Source organism: Triturus cristatus, chromosome 6 (assembly GCF_964204655.1).
Source record: "Triturus cristatus chromosome 6, aTriCri1.1, whole genome shotgun sequence".
Lineage (NCBI taxonomy): Eukaryota > Metazoa > Chordata > Amphibia > Caudata > Salamandridae > Triturus > Triturus cristatus.
The window spans coordinates 1899545774-1899552607 of NC_140589.1; positions in this window are offsets into that span (position 1 = coordinate 1899545774).

Sequence of the window (6834 nt, forward strand, 5' to 3'; positions counted from 1 at the left end):
AAAGTACAGGTCACCGGAATGGACTTATGTGGCACTGCCTGAAGGAGAAGAAGAAGAGGCAGAGAGTCAAGTCAATCCGGAGGCGATCTTGAGAAAAGTGGTTGAGGGAGAGGGAAAATCTGTTGGAATCCTGAAAGTTATCTTGACTGACATTGGAGAAGAGTCGGATGCACAGGATGTTGTTGAAGATCTGATACAATTTGATGTTGCTGAAGAAGAAGTGAAAAGTGATGAAAATCCAAATTGAGTGAACTAAAGGAGTCATTTGGAGAAAAGTGAAAAGAGAAAATCAGAAATTAGTTGTGTGAGATAATCTAGAGTTCTAAAAACTCAGTAGTGGAGTAGAGAGGCTAAGTCAAAAGACACTGCCAAAGTAGTAAAATGGCTAACACAGAAAATAATCAAAGTAGATGTGCCTTCTTGAAAAGATGGTGTAGAATGTGCTGCTGCTGTACTGGATTATTAATACTATTATGGGGTGTACTAGCTTTACTAGTTACTTTTAGAGTTACAATAGACACCTTTGGAATACATACTGAGAATGTGACTAATGTAGAGAAAAGTTCACAAAAAGTAGTTCCAACTAGAATTAGTAACATTTACATACATAAAGATAGGTCAATTAATGATTTTTCTAGCAATGTTTTTTCAAAGTTATTGTACGAATACGTAAAGACAATGGAAGTTAGGGATTGCTACGTCTGCATGCAATTACCTGCATCCGTTTCAGAAGGTGTTACTTATCACCATTTACCAGCTACGTATGGAATTTCATGTAGTGTGTTAAGTAGTGTTTTTTATTTGTTAGGGAAAATAGATTATGAGATGTCTAACAAAGATAACATTTTTGGGCAATTGCCTATGAACCAAAAGCTGAATCCAGCTAAAGAAGCTAACATTTTTGGTGAGATTTTTATTGAGAAAGAAGAATTAACATTAGATTACATTTTTAAAAACAATTTAACTTGTGGTTTGAAAGAAGAGGAGAAGGCTTTCCTAAACATGGTAAAGGAAAGGAGAATGAGCATGCATGAAAAGACAGGGAAATATAAAGTCAGTGAGACAATTTGGGACATTGAAATGGGAAAGGAATTGAAGAATGGAGCTAGTCCAACTTTAGCTTTAGATGCACCACAGAAGGGTAAACTATGCATTACCAGAAGGAAATCCCAATATGATACATATTTTGTTGGGACTAGTGAGTGTCATGATACATACTTCATTGCAACAGGATGGGGTTTTAAAGGTGGAGAAGATCCAGTTTTCCCAGGAGTATATAATGTTTGTGGAAACAAGGCTTATTACAAGTTGCCTGACCATTGGTATGGCACGTGTTATGTGGGCCTGGTCTTTCCAAAGATTTTCCATATAGATAGAATAGAAGATGTAGAACACATTAATTTACTAACACGTTTCAAGAGAGAAACTTGGTCAGAAATAGTGGGTGATATTTTTGGTGCTTTAATTCCAGCCGTGGGAATTTCTTTGAATGCATATGGGATTCGAAAACTGTCAACAGTGGTGGATCGCTTATCGACAAGTACCGCTGGAGGGTTTCTTTTGGTAGATACGGAGATGATTGCCGTACGTGCCATGTCTATGCAAAATCGACTTGCCCTTGATATTCTATTGGCCAAGGAGGGTGGAGTCTGCGGAATGCTGAAAGTTCAACATTGTTGCACTTATATTCCTGACGAAAGCAAAGACCTAAAGGTCTATATCAAAAATATTACTGATTTGCATGAAGAATTAGTACCCCTGGAAGCTGAAAGTATCTGGACTAAAATAGCTAATAAGATAGTTGCTGTTAAGAGTTTTATTGCTAAGATAGGTAGTACCTTTACTGGTAAAATATTATTTCCTTTGACATGTGTAATTGTTGCTTTATTGATATTAAGATTGGGGTGTTTGTGTTGTAAAAACAGGGGAGGGAAAAAGAGAATAATTAGAGGAAATATTGGCAAGAAACAAAAGAGATTAAAAAGAGACCCACAAGAAATAGAATTAGAAGAATTGAGGGAGAGTGTTTATTTGGAGTCAAAGAGGGATGATGTGAGGGAGTCTGGTGTTTAATGTTGTGTTATAAAAGACATTTCCAATTTCTCCTAAAAATGGGACTAAATTTTTTTTTCGGGTTGGTTTTTGTGGTGATAAGATATCACCAAAGGGGGGATTGCTGGAGCAGAGTTTTCTGTTGAAAATTTATCGAGTTTTGAGCTCCGGTTTTGTCTATATGTCATGATTAAAATTACTGATTTATAATGACTAATTATTAGTTTTGTTAAAAGTTTTGACTAATCAACATTACTAATGAAAAGAAACAACTACACGTGGGATGCATATATGTTGCTTAATAATAATGTGCGGTTTTACTAAATGAGTGTTGTAGAAGTGCTATTTGTTTTGTGTTTATGCTTTTAAAATAACGTGTGCTTATGCTTTATTGCATTGCAGAAGGCTAGATAATTACATACACATAAGGGTATTAGTGGGGATTAACACTGTTTAATCATTATGCTGTGGTAACGTTGTTTTGTGTTTCTTTTAATTAAGATGGTCCGTTTTGGCCTAAAACAAGATGGCTGCCATTTACAGCCTGCACTCGAGTGATTGAATTTTGGCGAGAGGCCTTGCTGAACATGGTCGAGAGTCACCTGATCACAGCTTCTGCCTGGGTAGAAAGTTTTCCGTGAGGACAGCAGCACTGGGAATGGTTCCAACTGTCCTTGGAAAAGGATAAAGCCACAATGAACAATAATTAGTCTGCGGTGGCTCTGCTAAGATATCAAGGAAGAACATTTACGAAAGATACATTTGCAAACTCGAGTTTCCTTCTTCCGTATTTTTATTTTTGTGATTTTTCCTGAGCGGAGGTTTCCTAAATGTAACCGAGTGGCATCCTTTCCTGCTCGCTCTGCTCAGCGGCTCAACGGATATTCAACATTTGTTTGTTACTTTTTATTTGTTTTTTTCCCTATAAATATGTTAGACTAGAGAGGGTCCGTGTTCATTGCTTGCATCGTGTTCATTGCGTTCATCGTGTTCTTTGTGGTCATTGCGTTTGGATTTCTTCTTGAACCTATGCTGAGGACGGCATTTCGAGAGACTTTACCGAGACACCTGTCCTGACCTATTTAGCTAGAATAGGTAACTATGAGAATAATGATTTTGCTAATGATTGACTTTCATTTGAACTAATTTAGATAAATAAGCATTTGTTTGAATTACAGTGTTGGGTGGTTATTTCTTTGTCATTTATTGAGTTTTCAAATGTATTTCCTATGTTTAAAATCATGACTCAGGACAATATCATTTATGGTCGCATTGACCTCGTTTAGATGCAGATTGGTTTAGGTTTTCTCTCCTATATTCAGTGTGGATAGAGTAATAGTGTGAATTTTAGTGTGATGGGCCCTAGCGTATGATGAGTGTATGTGCGTGCGACTGTAGGTTTACTCTGTCCGTGGAAGTAGGGAGAATTTATATGCGCCGATCTGCAGCAGCATAGCAGCCCAGCAAAAGGAAAGCAAGGGAGGGCAGTCCCCCTCCGGTCTACCGTCTTCTCAAAAGCCCATAATCACCTCAACTACTTCACACAATCAGAAGGGAAGACAACCCTCGTTTAGCCATATGTCAAGCCCAGGCAAGGTTTCTAACCAAGAGTATGAGGCACTCAGCAGCTCTAACTTAAATGACCTCTTTAAGTCCATTAACGTCTCCCTCCACACTTCGGAGACAACTAAGACCATTCAACTGCCTACAGAAGCAACTGTAATTATACATGAAGAGGGCTACTACAAGCAGCTGAAGGAGGACATGGAAATCATACAGGACTCAGGGCGAGACGGCTCTACCAACCTCTCTTATTTAGGACAACAGGAAAGGGGGGTTACAATTCTTCCTGACATTCAGGTCACCCCCGCTAAACAACTTCTGTCTACAGCCAAAACCAAAGAAAATCAGCATGCTAATCAGGCTTCTTATCAGGAGGTAACTCCTCCAAACTTAACAAACCAACAAAGTTCTTCAGCCCTTTTGGAATCCCCAGGTCCCCTAAGTTTATCTGGGATTGAACCAGTGACCCAAACATCGAACGCATCTAAAACGTGGGATATTCTTTTAAACACAATGCAATGAGCGGTTGACACTCTACATTACCAGTCCGACAAAATGGATCTACAACTGACCATACTTGACACCTTGGCCCTCTTTGTGGGGCGGATTGATGAGAAATTAGGCCAACTAAATCTTCTAATTGGTAGAGCTCAGCAGGAAGCAAAGTTAATCTGCAGCTGCGGTCCAATTATTGACAAACTATCGTCACTTCCGGAAATAGTATCTACTCTGATAGAAGGTTTACCAAAGGGGCACTATAAAGAGGGACCGGACACCAGCACCAGCACAAAAACTAGCCTCGAAAACTTAAAAAAGGATCCTTCCACAGCCAAAACTACTGACAAATCTGTACTGTCATCTCCAGAGTGCACTTCACCCAAATGCCACCTTCGACCCTCCGAGTACCAAAATCCAACTCAGAATGCCAAGCAGCATCGTCATCATAGAAGGAAAGACCGTAATAAAAAACTAACTTTAGCCTCTCCCGAGGTCTATCCCCTCTTTAAGACAGAATCTGGACAGGAGTCATTTGATCTAAAATCTCCCACAGCTCTCTTCACAAGTGCAGAACAAATTCCTACTGAGACAAGTGAACCCACAATAGGGGGAAACCCGGCAGTTCATAAAGAGGCTCGAACACTGGGGGCAGGCCGGGCCCAGCCCAGCAGCCACAGTGGCTCTCACAGCATTACGGTTCTTAGTGGGACTAGTAATGGAAAAGCTATTAACTTCCCCAGACAACTACCATCAAACATGCTAAAGGAGGCGCCACTCACACATGGTACTGATTCAGTACCAGAATCTACGATCATCCTCTACTCGCTCCAATCATCGGGCGAGGAGCCCATAACATCTGGACTTTTGGGTCCCCGGGCTCAACCGCCTCCCCACTCAGACGGAGCCCCTAAAGCCCCCTCAGCTTCCAAGTCTCAAGACCCTCCAACTCTTGAAGCCAATCCGAGACCCCTACAACAGTTTATATCAAACAACAGAGGAACCTATTTGGGTGGCAACTACCCAATAGTTCAGCTGGGACCCCAAACCACGAATTCCACCATTATTGTTTTCACTCCAGAATATGAATCAAAGGGCCCATTCGACATCTTGAATAGGGGGAACCTACTTCGACTTCTAAGCACCATGCCAACCTTAAACGATTTATGCTCAGCTGATCTTCTCTCAGTAGAATTTATAAAAGTCGATAAAACACAGAACTTGGAAGCTACAAAAGCAACTTGGAGGTCGTCCGAAATCGCGAATAAAATTCTGGAGGCGCCGATAACCCTCAAAGCATGGGGGATCCAATCAGCCATACACCACAACACAGGATATCCGTTCCCCCTGCTTGAGAGACCCCGCGAAGGATTATCTCCGAAAAACTCACAGACCACGTCAGTCCTAAGGGGCGCCCAGGGTCGCTCACTGTTAAAGAGGCAGGTGCTGAACCATCAATAGGGCACAACGGCTCCCCACTTAGATCATTTTGAAAACGTCCGGATTTGTAGGACGATCAACGCCACGAACAATTCACAATGACAGAGCAACCCGACAAGGACAGATCCGAATTCAGACACTACGCTACTAAAACTGTGCTCATGGAACATAAACGGCCAAAACAACAAGGCTGCAGATGCCGAATTCCTTCAATATGTAAAATCATTTAACATAATCCTATTACAGGAAACATGGTCAGAAAACCCGGTGCAAATAGAGGGTTACACCTGTTTTTACTCTTCAGCCACAAGGAAAAGTAAATATGGCCGGCTAGCGGGCGGCTTAGCCTCTTACATTAAAATCACAAAAATTCACAGCGCCCTGGAACTGACTCATCAATCCCCAGTTACAAACACCGTGAAGATCAAATTAAACCTCAAAGGGAAAAAAGAAGAGGTGCTGGTGATCAACACTTACATAAATCCAAAAAAGAAAAAACAGGAGTCGAAATCTCTATTGGATTATTTGCACCAATTGATGTCCACGCAAACCACTTCCAAATTAATTTTGTCGGGGGATTTCAACCAATATATCCTAGGCTCGTCCACGAACAATGACATTCAAGCCCAGTCATTCTATTGGAATATTCGAACCCAATCCACCAATGGCCAGGGGAAAATCCCCAAATTGGGAAAGGAGCTACTAGAAGAGATGGAGCATTTAGGGCTGAGAGTTTTAAATGGAAGATTTGCAGGCGACTCACCATCTGCAGCCTCATTTCACTTAGGTAACGTGACCTCCACAATAGATTACACTTTAGTATCTCTTCCATTTTTCCATCATATATTAAACTTCAGCCTAGGTGACAAAGGGGACAGTGACCACCGACCTCAACAAGTCTCCATTCTTGCTTCTCCAGACCTAACCCTTCCCAATCCTATAGGATTCCAAGCTTGCCACACAATAAACCTTAAAAGAATTAAGTCCTCAGTGGCAAACACAAAGGAGGTACTCTCTGCAGCAAAATTTCAATTAAACAGTCTGAAATACCCCACTGGCAATCCTATAGCCCTATGGGAGATCTTCACGGACGTCTTTGCGAACCTCTATTCAACCATAGTTCGGCACCATTCGTCTCATGGCCCAATGATCACAGGGAAGATCTCCAGTGCTCAGAAATCGGCCCTGAAACATCATAAAAACGCCATAAACAAACTACTAAGGCTGCTGAGGTCACATCCGGGGGGCACGGGCATCTCCCAACAGCTTTGCAGACGAAAGGAT